The sequence below is a fragment of the Coptis chinensis genome, chromosome 1 (genome assembly GCF_015680905.1).
Source record: "Coptis chinensis isolate HL-2020 chromosome 1, ASM1568090v1, whole genome shotgun sequence".
NCBI lineage: Eukaryota > Viridiplantae > Streptophyta > Magnoliopsida > Ranunculales > Ranunculaceae > Coptis > Coptis chinensis.
The window spans coordinates 44,471,728-44,491,823 of NC_141456.1; the positions used below are offsets into that span (position 1 = coordinate 44,471,728).

The 20,096-nt window shown below is 37.7% G+C and overlaps 2 pseudogenes across 1 annotated transcript; both read right to left on the bottom strand.

Moving 5' to 3' along the window:
* Positions 1-247: 247 nt before the first annotated feature.
* Positions 248-9,766, bottom strand: LOC147524214 (nuclear pore complex protein NUP155-like; annotated as a pseudogene). Its single transcript, XR_015218840.1, has 13 exons — positions 9,653-9,766; positions 9,178-9,355; positions 7,913-8,081; positions 7,045-7,171; positions 6,212-6,474; positions 4,876-6,125; positions 4,581-4,793; positions 3,980-4,227; positions 3,467-3,884; positions 3,052-3,248; positions 2,527-2,879; positions 1,323-1,539; positions 248-1,145 (listed from the first exon to the last, which is right to left on the bottom strand). The product of XR_015218840.1 is annotated as a nuclear pore complex protein NUP155-like (transcript).
* A 453-nt stretch (positions 9,767-10,219) lies between these two features.
* LOC147524215 (DNA-dependent metalloprotease WSS1-like) lies at positions 10,220-11,305 on the bottom strand (annotated as a pseudogene).
* Positions 11,306-20,096: the final 8,791 nt, after the last annotated feature.

A 20,096-nucleotide genomic window follows, 5' to 3' on the forward strand; every position in this document is an offset into this window, starting at 1 on the left:
ATAAAATAGAAGAGCCCAAAATTGTCATTTGTCTTGCTTGTGTAGGGTATTAGTTTTGATCACAAACTAGATTATCGACTGTAAGCTGGTGATCTTACTCTATTAAAGAGTTTACTTCGATTCTGAATAGAACTTGTTAGTGCCAGTCACTTTTTCTGGGGTCTCACATTAGTTTCCAGTCAAGAAATATCATTGTGTTATGTACTAAATTGACTTATGTGCCTCTTCATGTTAACTAAAAAAGAAGTAGAAGAATGGTGATTATTTCAAATGATACTTAATATTACTTCATCCCCTTGAGCAATATGCATGGAATACAGAAAACATACCAAAGATCTTAATATACAGTCCTTTCAATTTATAAGACTCAGCACCACCTATACCAGGATATGGGACACCGGAAGAGTCGCTTACCTACTCATTGATCTCGGACTTCTCTCCACATAATTTTTTCCTGCGTACTAATCTCTGAAAGGGGCCTTCATCGTCTCAACAGTGTAAGGCCGGGCGTTCTTCAAGTAAGGAAGGACTGCACAAACATCGTTGATCTTCTTAACAGAGTAACTCCCAGCGTCCTTCAAGTAAGGGAGGGTTGCACTAGCAGCATCCTCTGTGAAGCTCACAATTTTCAACACTAGAGTTGATTCCTTTAGCTGTATGATCGTCTCAACAGTGTAACTCCCGGCATTCTTCAAGGAAGGATTGCACTAACATCCTTGATCTTCTTTACAGAGTGAAGCTCACAATTTTCAACACTTGAGTTGCTTCCTTTAGCTCACTCACAAGATCTCTAGCTAGGACAAGTGCTTCGTTCATTTTCTGTGACAGACGTTGACAACTTTTCATTTTACTTTCTCAGCCACAGTTGTTTTCTCCTGTGAGAATGATCCATTTAAAATTAGGGATGCCTCAGTAGCATTTGTACCCATTCTCTGTGAGAGAACAAACATTGCCTACTCACGAAGTACCACAAGCACTGACCGAAGAAGGTGCAACCTGAGGCTGGGTGATGACAAAACAGTTCCACTTGATAGAAATTGGTCGTAGGTGCTCAATACAGGTTCAGCTGCACCTTTACAAACCGCTAGAAGAGCCCTGGCTACATCTTCGTCTCCAACAAGCTCAACTCCCGAAGCCAATCGCTCCTGGAAACATGTCATTGATTAGAAAGAAGCACAACCATAATAAGGAAAAGATACCCTCATAGTGACTTCAGGTAGTAGGTTGAAGGTACAGCAGGTACCTATTGTCATCATTAAGAGCATATTACAAATAAAAATTAGAATGTGGAATCAGGTAAACATATTTGGATCACAAAATACCAGTGCGACCTTCTCAAGTTGGAGACACAATGTATCTAAAGGCAGTCCAGCTCCATCTCCAGGATAAACATGGGAACCAACCCTCTTGAGAACGGTACAAGCCTCAGCAATACCACCCGATGAAAGAGCTTGATCAATAAGTCTAGCCCAGGTCTCTGACAATACTGCTATCAGCGTCCCCAGAATAACTTGCAAAGTAAAGTATTTCCAAGCATACCTGAAACCAAAAATCAAAGTTTAGGAGTTCTAATGTGAAAACAAATTTCATGGAAAAGTATGTCTTCTGTCAATCTAAAGGCACAATATGAATAATATAAAAAAAACCTAGAGATCAAGATTCAAGATGGAGATACAAGACCAATAAGATCAAGAAAAAAGCTTCATAAACAACTAGTATTGTACTCGGAACGCACATGAACCATCGCCTCGATGATTATGCACCCCACCCCAGTCTCCACATGCGGTAGGTCACAGGTTTGAAGCTCACTAGGGTCGGTTTGAAAGTTCTCAACCCTGTAATTATTTAAACCACACAGGGCTCAAGATGAGGCATAGCTTCTCTACAGTCATTGATCAATTACCCTGCTGAGCTGGTGATGTGACTACCGGTCGCACAGATGATAACGTAGCCACTTAGGTGGACCATCTCTTAGTAAAGGTGGCTCTAATGCGATGGTACTATTTAGGTGGTGACAGCATGTCATGTTTCCTTGTATAACACCTAGTTGCTTGTATTGTAAGCAGCAGTCTCCATATAATAAGAGGTTTGAGAAAAATAGTACAATACTCCTATCAGCAACACAACCAACAAATTGTTAGGACATCTAGTACATAATAGATATTTCTTTATTAAAATTTATTAGTTTATTACGAAAAATAGTATAAACAGTGGTGACTGTAAGAATAATGTCAAAGAGACTAAATTGTGCAAAATACATAACAATCCTTTCTGCTTTAAGTACATTGTTAGGACATTCTGCTAGTATATAACCAAAAAAGATAAAGATTGGTAGTGGACATGGCGAACAACATGTAAACATGAAATAAATTGTTGGTGTAAATTTTTGCACTATACGGCTGGATTTATGACATACGGTCGAACTTCTGCAGCACGACACTAAAAATGATAAAAAAAAAAACTCATTTTGTCAGGTAAGAAGATGTCAGCATTTCAGATGCTTATCAAATAAACTAGCTCTGTTACCTCCCAAAGCTCAAATGGAAGGGCATAGTCGTTGTATAGAATGGTGAGACTCTTTAAGTTCAATGATAGCTCTTTTGCCTTTTCTTGTGCAGCGTTTGTAAGATTAGCATCAACTGTAGGTGGTCTTTGAGGATCATTTGGATTAGAGTCAGACATATCGGATGAGCCTTCCAATCTTGAGGCCATTGCCTCCAGTTCCTCTTTGATCTTTATCTGAAACTGAAGCACAGCAAGTTTCCCTTCAAGCATTTCCAACAACCCCACTGTCGAATGCCCCACGGGCTGAACCTAATAAACCATCACCACTGCTTGCATTCTTTGCCTGCAGAACTGCATTACTCAGGTATTGCCACCTGGTTTCAGAAACACAAAATAAATATTAGGTTAAAACATTGTTCATTGATTATTCTTTCAATGGGTACTAAAAATAAAATAAAATAAATGAATATAAATAAATAAATACTACAACAATAGCTGCAACCATATATAAACATCATTATCAAATTAACTATCTCTGAAATAAACCTTTGTTCGAGTGTAGGGACATCCCCTGAATCAGTGGAGCGCCTCTCAGCCAGCCTTAACAATATATGAGCAGCGAGGAGATGCTGCCTTTTCAAGACATAGTAACGTGCCAAAAGTTCAAAGTATTTGGACTCACTAGTAGTGATAGAATGACCTGCTAAAGAAGGAGCCAATGTGACTGCAGAAACAGCCCGCACCTACAAACCATAACAAGAGGTCATGTTTTGAATAGAAAATATTGTAGCAAGTCTACATTCATCTTCAAACACTTAAATTCATAGTACAAAATTGTGGCAATTCCGCAATTCATATGACCATGCAATAAAGTCTAGGACAAAAGAAGGGATTCGTCCAAAACTTCAATGTTTTCTAACCAATAAAATCCAGAAAAAAGAGAAAAGAAAAAGAATTTAACCTCTTGTATCGGCTGACGGCCAGCATTTTGCAGGAAGGGAACCAAATCAGGTCCCCCATACTCCAATAGTTCATTTTCAAGGCCCAGATCAATCATGGTTCTGTCCAAGTGCTTGTGAAACAGTCTGTCAGGTGACTGGACACCAAGCTGAACAATCTGGCATATGTATTTGTCCCGGGAGACCTTATCAAGAACTGACTTATTTATTGTAGTAGGTCTAGTAGGAGATCCAAATTCCCTCTGTCCACTTACTCCTTTGAGAGAGCATAAAGCACTGCTTATTATCCCATAGCATTGCCTGCGTTGAGAGAGTACATTTTCACGAATGCCTTCATCAAGTTGCTCATTGGAAGCATCACCTGAAGGATCAAGAGCCTGTGCCTTTTGCAGTGGCAACTGGACAACGGCTTCATAGAACCTGCAAAATTGGGAAAATATCCAGGTTTTGAACACTCAGCATAGGACAAACACAGGATTAGCTAGAACTGTTCGATATGAATATAATATACTCACCTTAACTCTTCAAACCGTTTGCAGATGGTTCTCAGATCTGCTGACTCTGGAACTTTAGTTAAGAAATTGAATGCCTCTCTCGCCAGATTGTCCTTCTCCTGAGCATCAGCAGTGACTGCAGCTCTCTCAAGAAATTCAACTGCTAGGTAAAATTTGTAGTCAGCTTCCTTGTAATCGCTTGGGCAACCCTCTCGTAACCACCCACTGATATCATCAACTGTCCCCCTACCATCAGGACCAGTATAATACTGAAAAGAAAACATTTAACCAAGTCAGTAATTACTTCATAAATGTCAAAAGAGAATTGGAGATGTGGAGACAATTTAGCTATCAATATTTATCAATATCACCAATCATATAAAAAAGTTCCAATCTCTACAATACTGCTCACATATCGTTTATAATTTATTTATTTTTTCACTAATTGAAACAAAATCTGTACAAAAGTAGAAGACTAATCATAAGGACATCGACTAGATACAGCCAAAGTAGGGTTCAGTTCATCACTTCGAGAGTGCGAATTAATGTACCTGCAAAGAAATTGGAAAAGATGAGTGTCATCAGGCTTCTACAATTTGTGGTGAATCTAAATCTGATTTACCTCCATAAGAGTAGATATAAGCCTAGTGGCAAGCTGGTCACCCTCTTCAGAACACACTAGCTGATGGAAAGTCAGCTGAATTAGTGATTGTTGCAGACTAGCATCAAAGCCTTGAGTCAATCGAGCAACATGATGCTGTGAGAGAAGCTGGAGTAAAAAGAGTGCTTCACCCGATCTAAGAAGCAATTGTCTGATGCATTCCATTGCTTGTACCTGGAAAAAGCCAATGTTGTAGAGAAAAAATGAACAAACACTTTAGCAGGACCAACGCAACCAAAGAATTGGTATCACTAACCTCCACGGTAGCCAATTCAGCTGGACTGTATGGAAGTCGTTGCCTTTTATTGGATGCTGCTCCTTCACTTGACTCAGCATTTCGAGAGTAACCACCAAACAGGTTTCTTATCATGCTCTGGTCACCAACTCTTCTGTCATAACCAGATCCATACAATATCGAACCAGTATAGTCTCCTAGACCAGCGACATAACCTTATAATCCTCTTCTCTGGTTTCTTCTATAACGTAAGAACTGCTCCAAGGAACGAATCTTGCTTTCAAGAATTTCCATTGTCCCAATAGAAAGTCTGCAGACAATCACTCCATTTTCTAATCCAGCATCAGAAGATCCAGAGCCCCCTTTAAGAATGAAAACTGGAAGTTCCCACACAGGGAAAAGTAACCTCGATGAGCACACACAAAGACCTTCATGGGCACCAGAAAACACAGGCTCGGCCTCCTGAACAACCTGCCCCATGCTGAAGCCTCCAGGGGGTGTCCTGGGGTTAGTTAATGAGCTACTACCTTCAAGTTGTGGCATCCCAACTAACCTGGGATCCTCAAATGCTTCAGCAGCCTTTTCAGCGGTGCCATTGCTTATTGGGTTCTCAGTGTGGACTATCTTTGATGCCAGCATCAAACACATTGAAGCAGCTTCACCAGCTCCAAAGCGATTGAAAAAATCCTCCAATATTGACCGAGGTGTGATGGACTCTAGCAATCTCAATAGAATATCTACTGGCCTGTTGAAAACTACTTCCATCATACCCACGGTACTGAAAACAACTATTTTTCGTCTGGGTAAAATATGCTGAATTGCCAGGTCACCTCTGGCCCAAAGTTTTCCAGACGCTATTTCACAAGATTCCCCAATGTCTTCAAACCCCCATGACTCCAAATCTGAATACAATGATTGCACAGTAGCTGCTATTTCTGGCATGGGTGCCATCTGATAAAACAGCAACAAAGTGTAGCCACTTTGACTCAACTGTAGATAAGGGTGTGATGCAAACTATAGATGGCTTTGAAGCACGAGTAGCAGTTCGTGACCCAGCAGACTGTCTACCTCCAAGTTGAGAATCCCTCTGATTGACAAGATTTTTTTCTTCTGCAACTTTCTTAAGTGGTCCATTACCATTTGCTCCAAGATCAAAGACCTGAAGTTTCATATCTTCCGTACGTGCATAAAGTATATATCTTTCGTTATCCACAATCATCTCAACAATTGGATCAACAGATGCAAACTTAAAAACATTGGGTACAACCCACCTGAATACCAGCAGAAAAGTGTTCATGCTCAGGTATGGACATAGATAGACACAGGTAAAGTGAAACTAATAGATAAGTACTGATACCTTGAAACAAGACTTCCGAGACCTGCAGTAAGGCATACTTTCCGACAACGTCTCTGCCAACCAGAGCCAGTTTTATACTGCATCTCGTACGCATGTCCATCACGGCCAGCAAGGAAAATATGACCCTTGTTTGTACTTGAGATGCATGTCATTGTGACTCCATCAGATGGTATTGTATACTCTGGCAAGGGCTGTAGAGAAACCTCAGCATATGGATCAGTTCCATCTCTTCTTCCAGTGCAGCACACTCCAACCAAAATCAACTACAAGAAGCAATATAGCTCCATAGTAATCAAAAACAGAATTACAAGAAATAGGAAATATATGCACAAATTACATAATAAACAGGGCTGACAAGTTATCTAGAGTTTATGAATTTAAGGGAGCAAGCAAACCAATAAGTACCCTGAATGAGGACATAAAACTTAAAAATATAGTTAAGAAAAAATAGCGAGCTAATTTCCAAAACTCAATGCCACTATATTAAAACCACAATTCAGCAGCATCAATGAATCAGCATTTGTTTGGAACATATATATATACATAACTTTACAAACCACCACCTCCTATGGAATGGCTAATCTAACAATGTTTGTCAAACCAAAGTCCAGAACAAATGAAAGTAGTGTTCAAAAGAATAAGAAAGAAATCCAAGAACTACCAAAAGATGCATTACATAGTACCACAGCGATTATGGATACTGGTTAAAAACCAAACTCTTAAAATCTAAAACACTGAGTTAAATTGTAAAGCTTCTGCTGTGGATCCCAACCAAATGACATAGTAACCATCCTAGGATTTAATAATGCGCAAATATCAAAAAGAAGTTCTACCTCGGTGGGAGTTGCTAGGACTAAAAGATATTGGATAGCTTCAACAAAAATCCCTGCTTTAGATTTGGCAAGGCCAACAGCACATATAGCTTGTTCTTCGCCGCTGTACTCAGGACACTGACCATCCCTACCCAAATAGAGTACATCATAAAATTGAGCAACAAGTATCAGGATGCAATCACTCAAACAATCTGCAAATTTCAACATGATTACAATAAAAATGTACATGGTACGTCAAACACAGCATAGATCAGTCCTTCAAAAGTCAAGTTTGTGCTTCCTGTGACTATTAAGTACCATAGACCACATCCATCACATCAAACTCCTCAGTAGTATAGCTTCCATGTCACCCAGGAAGGGATCGATATACAAAACGAAAAACAAAAGATAACAATATTCAACGCTGCTTCTATAACCTTCAACTCCGTAGCATTTATTATAATAAATTATATGGCTAGCAAGACACTTTATGAGGAAATGGTTTATTCTTATTGGACTCCCTCAACAGTTGATGTGCGGAGAAAAGACCAAAGTTTCAGGTATCTCCGTATTACAAGTCCGATATCGTGCATCTGCATCAAGTTCTTAACTTCTTATCAATACACATGCATAGCTATACGCGAATTCTCACAATTTTGTAATTACAACAAGATTGCTATAAGGAATGTCAGAGACCTTTCCAGGATTCCTATCTCATGATTAACAAGGCTATGACCTATAGAAATGTAAACCTGGTAGAGCAACAGTGCTGCCAAAATCATTTAAGTACTAGTGCTGGCTGACCCGGTGTCCAGCTTCCAACTTTATGAATGAGAAAGCACGTCTGAAAAATGAAAGTATGACCCATTCACTGTACTCAAAATCTCACCACTTATCAAAACGCCAAAGAAACAATGAATTGTCTACTGTTGCCCACGCTCTACGGATATCTGGAAATATTCCACACAAAGCTGTTCCCTCACCACCAGCTGCATTGTATCTTTCAACAAGTACTGGAGGCAACTCCCATGCACTGTAACTTCAACCGCAGGTGGCCACTACAATAGAAAAACTCGTCAAATGTCCACCAGATGTATATTTGAAGAAAAGCCCCTAATTGACAGTCACAGTGAGGTCAAAGCTACAACTACTAACTAATAAAATTAAACTAAAAGCACAGTAATGAAATCATGAATATTACAGACTCAACACAAATGAGAGCGCATTTGAAAATTTATAGAAAAAATAACACATAAATAAATGTCGACCTGTGCAAAGAACATTAAAAGGGAAACAAGGATTGAATATCACAATGGAAACAAGTAGCAGTCCCCATGTTACATTTATACAACGGCAAGCCAGAAACAAACAGTAGCATTAGACACATTCCTGAAATTACATACATGTCAACATCAGAGTCTTGAAGCATTTCTGAAATTGGCATTTTCCACATATTACACAACTAAAAAGAAATTCTAAACAACTCTGCACAACCTAAAATTATGCTAAACAAATTTCAAGTAAATTCCATAGAGGTATTTTCAAGTGTGGAAAGGTAACATGAAATTGAACACATAATCGAACAATCAAACTCATGCAAAAGATTGACACCTTACAACGGAAAGATGAAATTTTACAAAATCACCTCTTTGATGTGTAACATATATGAGTGACTAGAATACCTAGAGAAGCTTCTAAAGCCTCTTGTAGGTCAAACTTATGCCAATGTCATGTTGACTTCATAATCATTATAGTTACTTTTTTCATACTCTAGATATCCTTACTGTGACCATTTTCACTTAACACCAACCCAAAAGCAACTGAGGAAAGAGTATACACTTGTCATCATTCATAACGTTTTTTTGTAAGTATAGTTACAGTAATTAAGGTGTCATTAGTAATTAGTACATAAGGGCATCCAAGCATCAACATAAAAGTAAGACACCCCTTAGCCCAGTAATCATTTTCGAACTCAGTACCTACATTACAGTTGCAATGCCACTTAAAAGTGTTTGTTTATATGTCCAGTATTGCCTATGGGCACATATTAGCATCAAAATTTCATTAAAATTAATCTTATGAATACACTGAAACAACAATTGCATTACAAATTACTTAAAAACATCGAAACTTTAATACAAAAGCTGAAAATACCTCTTTGGGGGGTGATGAATAAGGATGACTAGAATATCTAGAAGCTTCTAGAGCATCTTCTAAGTCTAATTGTGCTACTGCATCTCTTCCTATTCTATCACTCACTAAGAGTCCCGCATTTGACACGTCACGAAGAACCACCTCACTCTCCCACAACATCTTTTTTTAATCAATGTACCTTAGCAAAAAAAAAAAATCCCCCACCTTAAATCAATAGCCTTTCTTATAAGGGAAATAAAACGTGGCGTAATTTTAAAACATGTAACCCTAGAAAATTGGACGAGGATTTTAGAAGGGTTTATTGGGACACAGATTGGTGCGGGCATAAATTTTGTTCAAAATTAAAAATAAAGTAACATCGAGACAGTAGCAATAGATTGTTTTTATTTATTTATCAATGTGTCGTAATATATCGATTCAGATATAAAATCAAATTAAGCAAAAAGTACATGGTAAACATTTTGCTTGTACTTACAAAGTTACTAGGCTACCTTTTTCCAGTGACTAACTGTCAGAACTTGACTTGAGAAGACACTGATGGTCCATACGAATATCTCCATTGCCCACAAGCAGTACATTTATCCAGCTTTACACAGTTCTCAAGGGCATAGTACAAAATATCCCGATATATCGCGATATTTTGGGATATCTATCCAGATTTCAAAAAAAGATATATAAATATCACGATATGTTAAGAGATATATACGACTGCAAATATCAGTGATATTTTGACGATATTTGCAATATTTGTGATATTTGGAATATTTTGCGATATTTGGAAATATTTAACGATATTTTGTGTATATAACAATTTTATTTAATATTTACCATTATATTTTAAATAAATATAAATAATGTATCATGATATATCAAAAAATATCTACGATATTCACGATATTTGTCGATATTTTAGATATATCCACGATATTTGCATGTGAAACAATGTCAAATATCCCCAAAGAGAAGGATATATCCACGATACATATCCAGAAATTGAGTATCGATAAATACCCATATCCTAATATTTTGTAGTATGCTCAAGGGTACAATGTTTACAAGACCAAATCTTAAACTTAGTCACTACATCTTTGGGCCTTTGGATACCGCAAGCTTCACATATCGGAGCTAATGGCGGATTAAACAAAGTGCAAATCTCACACTCCCAAAATGATTTCTCCTCTATACCATCTGCAGTTGTCTAATGATCAGAAATGGAGCTAGAAGTAGAGGCTGGCACACTATTTTCCACAATACCAGATTTTCGTTCTACATTGGAAGTATTTCTTCCAGCAAAATTACCAGCAAGACGACTCCTTTTAGAAGGCACCTCGTCCAAGGCACGAGTAGATGAACCACTAGAACACGTTGAGCTTTCACCAGATAACCAGCTAGGTGAAAATGCTTGAGACACATCAGAGCAACTTTCGTCTTCAATAACAATCGGTGAAGCTTGAGATCCACACCATAACTCATCCTGCATTCTCCTTTTCATGACCATTGCGGTACCTTGAATTGGGTTCGGTTCGCGGTTATCATACTTCTATCACCACCAAGACGCTTTAGGACCGCATAAAGAACAAAGAACTAACACGCTCTCTATTCTCCGCACGCAGCCCAATGCAGTTTTTCTAAGAGATGACAAAGGAACTTGATGAGATACTCCACCCAATCGCTTTTCCAAAGACAATCAAACCCTCTCTCCGTACCACTTACCCCTTTAGATATCAACTCCTCACATTCCTTTCTAAGCTCATCCCATAACTTATAAAACTATGCATTATGAGGACCGTGCTTGTTATGACAAAGTTCATGTAACATTGTGTCGAGAACTTGATTATAAGGAATAAAATTTAAATCCCCATTCGCCCTTCTCAATCTTAACTTAACTTCTACACCACCTCCAACATTCAATCCAAGAAGCGCTGGATTGCTTGGACACATTTCCGATAAACGTTTCACCCTCCAATTATACTTTTTCATTATAGGTTGAACTTGTTTCGCTATTTTCTCAAGCATTTTCCTCGCTTCGTCTTCTCCTGGTTTTTTGAATGCCTTTATTTCCCATACCTTGTTCAAATCGCCGTGATTCATTGGTCTCTAGGCAATAAAACGAGGAAATATTCTCAAACATTAAGAGCATTTGCAATGCAGGTGATAGAGAGGGGGTAGTGATAATTATCACCTACTTGGGTCCAAAACTGCTGTGCAATGCAGGGTGATAATGAAGGTGATAATTTTCCCAGTTCAAAACGAGGTGAAACCAACCACCGAAGTTTATCATCGACTTGTTAACCCGGACGGGATGTTGGATTCCGCCCGGATTACAAAACTCACCAGACGGAATCCAACATCCCATCCGGAGTCCTAACGGCTACCAACGGTCAAAAAGTCGAACGGTCAAAAACGGTCAAAATAAAAAACTTTGGTATATATACAACATTTGTTTCATTTCAACTCACACTTCCAACAATCATATATCATATTTCTTCTTCTTTAAAATCAGTTCTTAAAAACCAAATATCAAATGGCATCAACTCAAGCATCTCAAGCAAGTGGTAGCACTCAAGCAAAAGCTTAGAGCTCACTTTAGCATGTCCGATGATCAAGCTCTATGTCTTGCTTGGATAAAAATTAGTGAAGACTCTATTGTTGGTGCTTTCCAAAATGCAAAAGGATTTTGGAATCGTGGTAACAAACGAAGTTCAATCAAGCGTGGGTCGGATAGGTCTCCCGATTCAATTAGCGGAAGGTGGAAATATATTTCAAAAATGATGAACAAATTTGTTGCAATTGTGAATGCGGTGGAGGCTCGACATGCAAGTGGTACAACAATACAAAGCCGGTAATTACAACGTTGTCAATTTGGAATTTATTGATTATCTTAGTCTTAGTCTAATTATTTCCGCCTTCGCCTAATTATCTTAGTGTATTTATTATTTCCATTTTAGTCTTAGTCTAATTATTATCTTAGTCTAATTATTATTGCAGTTTAATTATCTTAGTCCTAGTGATTATTTTAGTCTAATTACCACCATTTTTTTTTTAGTTGTCCGAGGCAAGGATGACGTACCAACTACAAAAAAAAAATCGGCTTTTTCACTTGATCATTGTTACGTTATACTCAAGGATAATCCAAAGTGGAGTAACGTTTTTTGAGGCAAGGTCAAGCCGCCCACAAAGGGAAAAGGTCGCAAAAATGATGGTGAAGATTCAACTTCTAATTCACCAAGTGTTGGTGGAGTTGAATTGGAGGGTTCTCAAGAAATAGAAGCGCCCAAAAGAAATGGAGCGCCCTCTTGGATCGAAGAAAGCCAAGTCCAAAAGGAACCAAGAAAAATCATTTGGTATGTTGGAGGGTTACTTTACACGTTTAGAGGATACATTTGCACAGGATGCAAATGAAACACAAAAATGCTTAGAACTTAGGGAAAGGGAACTTGCATATGGTCAAAGAACTGTGATGGCAAGAGAAGAAAAAAATCGGATTCAAGCAGAAAAAATCAGGTTCAATTGAAAAAAATCGGCTTCAAAAGATGCAATATGAAGCTAAGATTTTAGCGATCGATACAAGTGTCCTCCATCCGATGCACCGCTTTTATAATCGAAAGCAACAACAAGCTGAAATACGTCTTTGAATGGGGAAGGGCTAGAGGTGGTTCTAGCTCGATCTAACTAAGCTTATGTATTTTAATTATCTAGTATTTTATTTTAATTAAAGCACTATGTATTTTAATTAATGCACTATGTATTTTAATTTCATTGTCTTTTTAATTAATGCACTATGTATTTTAATTTCATTGTATTTTTAATTAATGAACTATGTATTTTTATCTAACTGCTTTTTTTAATTAATGCACTATGTATGTTCTCATCCAATATAATTATTTTCATAGAAATACAATTACCAATCAAATTAAAATACATTGTAATATAGTTCATTAAAATACAACTCGATTAAATACGTTGGAACTACATAGGAAATACATTAGGAAATACATTAGGAAATACATAGGAAATACGTTGGAACTTAATAGTTCACGTTAGGAAATACATAGGAAATACGTTGGAACTTAATAGTTCACGCTAGGGAAATTAGGAAATACATTTTCATTTCCATTTTAATTTTAAGCCTCCTTCTCCCTCATCCGGATCCCACCAATTTGGATCATAAATTGGTACCGGATCCGGCATTGTTTCTTCAATGCCGGTCCAATTAAAAACATGTTCAACTAAGTCCTTTTGAAGATTAGTATGTGTAACTTCATTTTCGATCTTATTTCTTGCTTCAATCATCGATAGACAAAATGAAAACCATCATCTTCCGAAAAGAGCAGGTATTGTTTCTTTCCTCCGACCTTTCCAATTCCAAACTCCACTTTCACGTTCATTCTCAACAATCATATTATGCATTATAATGCATGCCTTCATTATATCTCCAAGAACAACAACACTATGACAACGCCGCAGAAGCCTTAACAATATGCCATCGTGGCTCGCCAAAACTCCAAACGCCCTTTCAACATCCTTTTTGCGGCTTCTTGACGTTGAGTAAAGATCTTTTTCATGCTTATTTCTTGGATAACTAATGGCTTGAACAAATGTGCCCCATTTTGGGTAAATACCATCAGCAAAGATAATATCCCATATCATAGTCATTACCATTCACATTAAATGCAATGTTAGGAGCCTCACCTTGCTCTAATGATTCAAAAAACATGAGAACGATGAAGCGCGTTAATGTCATTATCGCTAACTGGTAGGCGAAGAAGCAATGCCGGATCCAACAATGTTTGTCCGCGAAACGGCTTCAAGTATCAAAGTTGGTTCCTTCTTGTACCCTACATGTGTTCCAAAGCCCATCCACTTGGGCAATTCTTCCACAATGCATCTATCGATTGATCCAAGCATTCCTGGAAAACCCCTTGCTGCATTTTCAGCTAATATCCTAGCAATTGCCGCTTTCACTTGGTCGTCTCAAGTACTCTTCCTCAAACCGCGTGATAATTGCCTTGCACCAACGCTTCATAGATACATTTGCTGTGGAATCTCCAATTTGTAAATACTCATCCGTTGAATCGGAAGAACAACCGGTTGCTAATTGTGCAACCGCAGCTAGTCCCTTTTGTAACCCGTAAATTGCTTGCCAATCCAATCCATCCACCTTGTCTTTAAAGTAATCGTCGAATGATGCAACAAGATGCAACATATACATAAAAAGCTCTCTTGTCATCCCTGTACCTTCGCCTAAACTTATGAGGAGGCCACCTACAAGGTGTTGTGAAGTAATCCCTCATTATCTTTTGTTTTGAAATCACCACCATCTCTAAACGTACTCTCCCTCGCCTGCGCATGCGGATCCACCGCGTTTGTCCAGATCCACATCTTCAATTTCAATGGTCGCTTGAGTCATTAATGCCCCAAAGATGGATAATAACCGCAACCTCCTCCTCCTCCTTCTCCTCATCATATCATTATGCTCATCTCTTACTCTTTCCATGTAGTCATCTTCAAAGAAAGTACCGTAAGACTAACCCCGGTGAAACCGTAAGACTAACTATTACTACTAGATCCTCCCCATAACCTTTGGTTATATGTAATTCTTTCTTCTCTAGACATTTTTCCTATTTTTAGCTTGGTTGTGGGGAAGAAGATGGCTATGTTGTTTGTTTGATATAAAAGATAGAAGAGTAAAACTAAATATGAAAGGTAAGGTCACATATGATAAGGTCACATGTGATACTTTGATTTTGGTCCACTTACCAATTGACAACACATTTTATTAGATTTTTGTTCACTCTCCAAGTGACAACACATTGTATCCAAATGTCTATCCATGTACCCTCAATAATTCCAAATGGGCCACCATCCCCATCCATAATTGCATTGTTTGGAATAGTAAAATGTGCATGAGGATTTTTAAAACCAGACGGGATGTTACATTCCGCCTCGGTCTAAAACCGACGGGATGTTACATTCCGCCTCGGTATCCCCATACATATTTAACTCCGAGAACCAAACCACCGCAAAATGAGTGATATTCCAAACTAAAAATTTGTTTGTTTCAACAATGACAGAAATGAGTGAAACAAATGTGAAACGAGAAATAAACTAATGTTCCATTTTTGGAAACATACTTAACTTATAAGTTTTAATTTTTTTGGCCATAACCTCATTTGTTTTATTGACATATTCATATAAAAACCTGCTAATATACTTTGAAAATAATAAAGAAGACAAACAACAATCATGAACAACACCCAAGTCTAACACGTAAAACTCGGTAAAAAACTAACTTATAATTTCTTAAAAAATGGACATAACCTCCTTTGTTTAATGACATATTCATATCCAAAACTCATCAAAGAAAAACCCGCTAATCAAAAATTCATTACAAACAACAATCCCAAACGCCATAAGACAAGTAATGGCGCACACGGTTATTACAAACTACAAAAAATATTCCATCGAGACCTCCTCCCCCTACGAGAAGGCCGGCCGAAGAGAGCTCCCCCCTACGCCGTTGTGCCTCCGGGTTGAGCTTGAGCTTGAGGTACTCCACTTCCAAAGATTCTCCAACTCTTGCACACGCCTCGGTCGCAAAGTTCGACACGTTCTTCTTGTAAGTACTCAAAATCGCGACGAGGACTCCATGAAGGACTCACGATGGCATAAGTGAGAGAGTCTGTAGTTAAGGAGCTTCTCGACCTTACTTCATCCCCGCTTAACAAAACAAATGCAAGTTAGGGGTTATAGTGAATACTAATAATAACAAATCATAAATAAATTCAAATCATACTAACCTCGCTAATTTCGAATCAGATCGACAAATCTGCTACCATCGCGGCATCTATCGGGTGGAATAGGTATTCTCATATCTTGCCCCCGAAGTAATCATGCTCCAATGCCAAAGGTCATCATCATCAAATATCCGTGGAGTTCTTTTATGCATCTGAATATCATGAAACACCCTCGGGTCGTGGATCGTGGGCAACTCCACTCCTCCCGGAAATGAATGTCGGGCCTCAATGCGTGAAGTAAACCCCTTCAAAATTGGTCCCCCGGTATAACGCACCTAGCAAAGAGACCTCGACCAACCCTCTTCCAATATAAGTCATAGTCGCCGTAAAACCGAAAGCCGTCGCCCCGCCACTCATTTGGGTTTGCTCTATAGTGTGAAAGAACAGCGGGAAGAATATCGAGGTCGTCATATCCATAGGTGGTGGGTAAGGTATAACAATCTCCGTGATACTTGCCGCCAACATCCGTCCCCAAGGTACCATGCGTTGATCGACCCTATAAGTATCATTCGGCTGAGAAAGAAACCTTGCTCTATGACACATATATGATAGTCTACTTGCACTCACCGTTCTCCGAACATCCGGAATATCCGCGATAAGTGGGTCCGAAAGATGAAGGACTCGCCCGTGGTTGCCACTCAATTCGACTAGCTCCTAAAAGCTCAATCACCGACGAGTGTTATGAATATTATGTGATAGGTCCCCATACCCCCTCGCTTCACGATGAAGCCCCCATGCTTGAATATGGAATCAGGTCATGAGTCTCATCCTCTTCCAACCTCTTCAACACGGGATGCATCACACCTAAAAATGCTCGCATTCACCAATACCGTCATCAATAGATAAAATACAATATCAATATATATATAAACATGTCAACATTAATAATTAGATAAATAAATGAAATGAAACAATAACTTAATAAATAAGACTTACCGGTATAATCCAAACAAAGCGCAACAAATTGCCTTTAGCGGCTTTTCGCCTCAATCATAGCGAGGTCTAGCCCGGCGGTAAAGGTATGCTAAGATGGATTGACCCGGCCATAATCCCACATCCTCTCTTCGCCCGGAGAAATGGGCCATCCACCGGACACGTAAATAACTATCAAGATATCCAAATAATACCGCACCAACAAAGTAGAAGAGGAAGGCACGCATACTCGTGGATCGACTCCTCACCAATATGATAGTCTTTCGGCTTCTCCTTGAGTCTATTCAAATATCTCGCCATAAACCAACTCATATTTATAGCTCCTCCCTTTAAACCGCTTCACCGATAATCTCAAAAACTCGTCTTGCTCATCATCTTCAACCAAATCAAAACCTTCAAAGAAACTCATCGCCGTAGTAAAACCTCTAAAGTTTCATCAAAAGGAATGGCATCTCCATAACCAATTGGGATACCCGTGGAGCATTGGAAATCAAGAGGGGTAATCCCAAGCTCACCCCATGGGAAATGAAATGTGTGGGTAGTTGGCCACCACCGCCAACTATCCCAAACAACAACGCCTCTGATCATTTTGTCCCAAATTAGAATTAAAAACTCCCAAATGGTGTGGCGGATATAATATCGGGTAACCGCGGACAAAATTAGGATCCGCTTTTGATTTCATACAACGCCACCACGACATTAACATTTGAAAGTGCACAACGACTTTCCATAAGTGTACTTCCTACATTCAACAAACACTAATAACGATAAAATTCAAACTAAAATAAACTAATATAAACTAATACAAATTCAAACTAAAATAATACGACAAATTCAAACTAAAATAAACTAATATAAACTAATACAAATTCAAACTAAAATAATAATAACAAATTCAAACTAAAATAAACTAATATAAACTAATACAAATTCAAACTAAAAAATAAATAAATTCAAACTAAAATAAACTAATATAAACTAATACAAATTAACAAATTCAAACTAAAATAAACTAATATAAACTAATACAAATTCAAACTAAAATAATAATGACAAATTCAAACTAAAAATAAACTAATATAAACTAATACAAATTCAAACTAAAAAATAATAATAACAAATTCAAACTAAAATAAACTAATATAAACTAATACAAATTCAAACTAAAATAATAATTAACAAATTCAAACTAAAATAAACTAATATAAACTAATACAAATTCAAACTAAAATAATAATGACAATAAATTCAAACAACAACAAACTTGATATAAACTAACATAAAAATAATAATAATTAACTTAAAAAATCAAAAACTTACTTGAGATTCCGCCACTCGATTTTTGCTAATATGGTCGGACCGATGTTGACGCTTAATGGTAGGTGGTCCTCGATTTCATTAACGCTGTGGAAAATTAAACCCAAGTTCAATTTCGTCCTCCTCGCCCACATTACGCGTTCTCGACGACGATCCTTTTTGCCCCTTTTTTTTGGAAATTTTGACATTTCCAAACCATCGGGAATGCTCTTGATGTGGTGAGGTTGGTGGGGATGGGTTGGGGATGGAGAAGTCATTATGAATGGAAATTTGTGTTCAAAGGTTGTGAATGGAGGCTACAAAATCGAATTTTGGCTGGAAATGAAGTGAAAATGGAGCCCTGTTCGCCTCGTTGTTGGTATTAAGCCATCGACGGGATGTTACATTCCGCCTCAAGTTATAAAATATCGACGGGATGTTACATTCCGCCTCGTGATAAAAAAACTCAGACGGAATCTAACATCCCGTCCGAGATGTTTTTATCACCTTTGCATTGCACAGCTTCACCTTGTTTATCACCGGGTTGGTGATAGAGGGGGTGAAAAGTGAGGAGGTGGCGGTGATAGAGGGGGTGAAAGTTATGACTTGCATTGCAAATGCTCTAATAACTAAATAGTAGATTCTAACAAATTTAGTAAATTCAAATAATTAGAGGTTTAAAAATTGTCTTAATTTTTGCAAAAAGTATATAAAAACAAAGTAAACCTTATTTATAATTGATTACAAAATAATAAGAAGCATAATATGTTGGGGAGGGAGAAATAGACCTGAGATTTTGCTGATCGAAGTGCCCTTGTTTATTTTTCTACTTTTCAATTTTTATTGAAAGAAAAGGGAAGCCGGCAAAACTTACAATTTGATACAAAACGTCAATTTTGAAGTTTTGAACGTAACAATATTCGGGTGGATCCGATCTTACATTGGGTGCATGGGTCTGAAAACAGCCCCAACATGTAACCGAACTAGTTAATTAATGCCCGTGCCGAATAATTCATAAAAGTTATTGTGTATTTTTATTGTAAACACCTGCAAAATAGTTGTTGTAATTTTGACATGGATAGCTCTTATCAAATGTCTTCTTCTAACGGGAAAAATTTGTTGTGTAGATAAGCTCTTATCAAATGTTTATTATCTGGAAAAAACAAACAAAACAAACAAAGGCTGTTATCACATATCTGCCTCTAATGACAGAGTTTGTTGTGCATATAATGGGGCAATGTCTATATAATTCTAAAAAACTAATCATATTTAAAACCTCTGAGAAACTGAATTTTGCTTATGGCAATAATATTTCTGTTTCTGTTTTGAATACATAGAAAAACACCAAAACTTAAACAGAGAAATATAAGGTGGAGGATTAGCATGATCTTTTTTCTTTGACTAATTGTATACAAAAGCAGAGATCTAAATATTAGATTACACAGACTTTTTGTCATAAAAGTGGTTTTGAAACCCCTAGTCACTTCTTACCTGAAAATAACACAGCAATGATGCATGTTTAAGTACCCTAAACAAACGATGGAAATGGAACAGGTGAGAGGTGTGCAAATCCAATATTAACTTTCAAATTAAATGCCTCGAGTATGTGTTTACATGAAAATAATTGTCCATCTACCATTTTTATTTCATTCCATAAAAAAGCACCAAAATATATTTCCATAAACAAAGAAATTAAAACCATGAGCCATATAGTCATTTTTCTTTATGAGAAATCTTTTGGAGTAAACCCACCAAGTATAGTAGTTATCGATGTCATTTCATATGGAGGCTACCAAATAAATAAGGCGAAACATCAATTATAACCTAGGTGCTTGTTTCATGTACTGGTGGTGACATTAAGTTTTTTTATGGTGTCGCCGACGTATTGGCTGG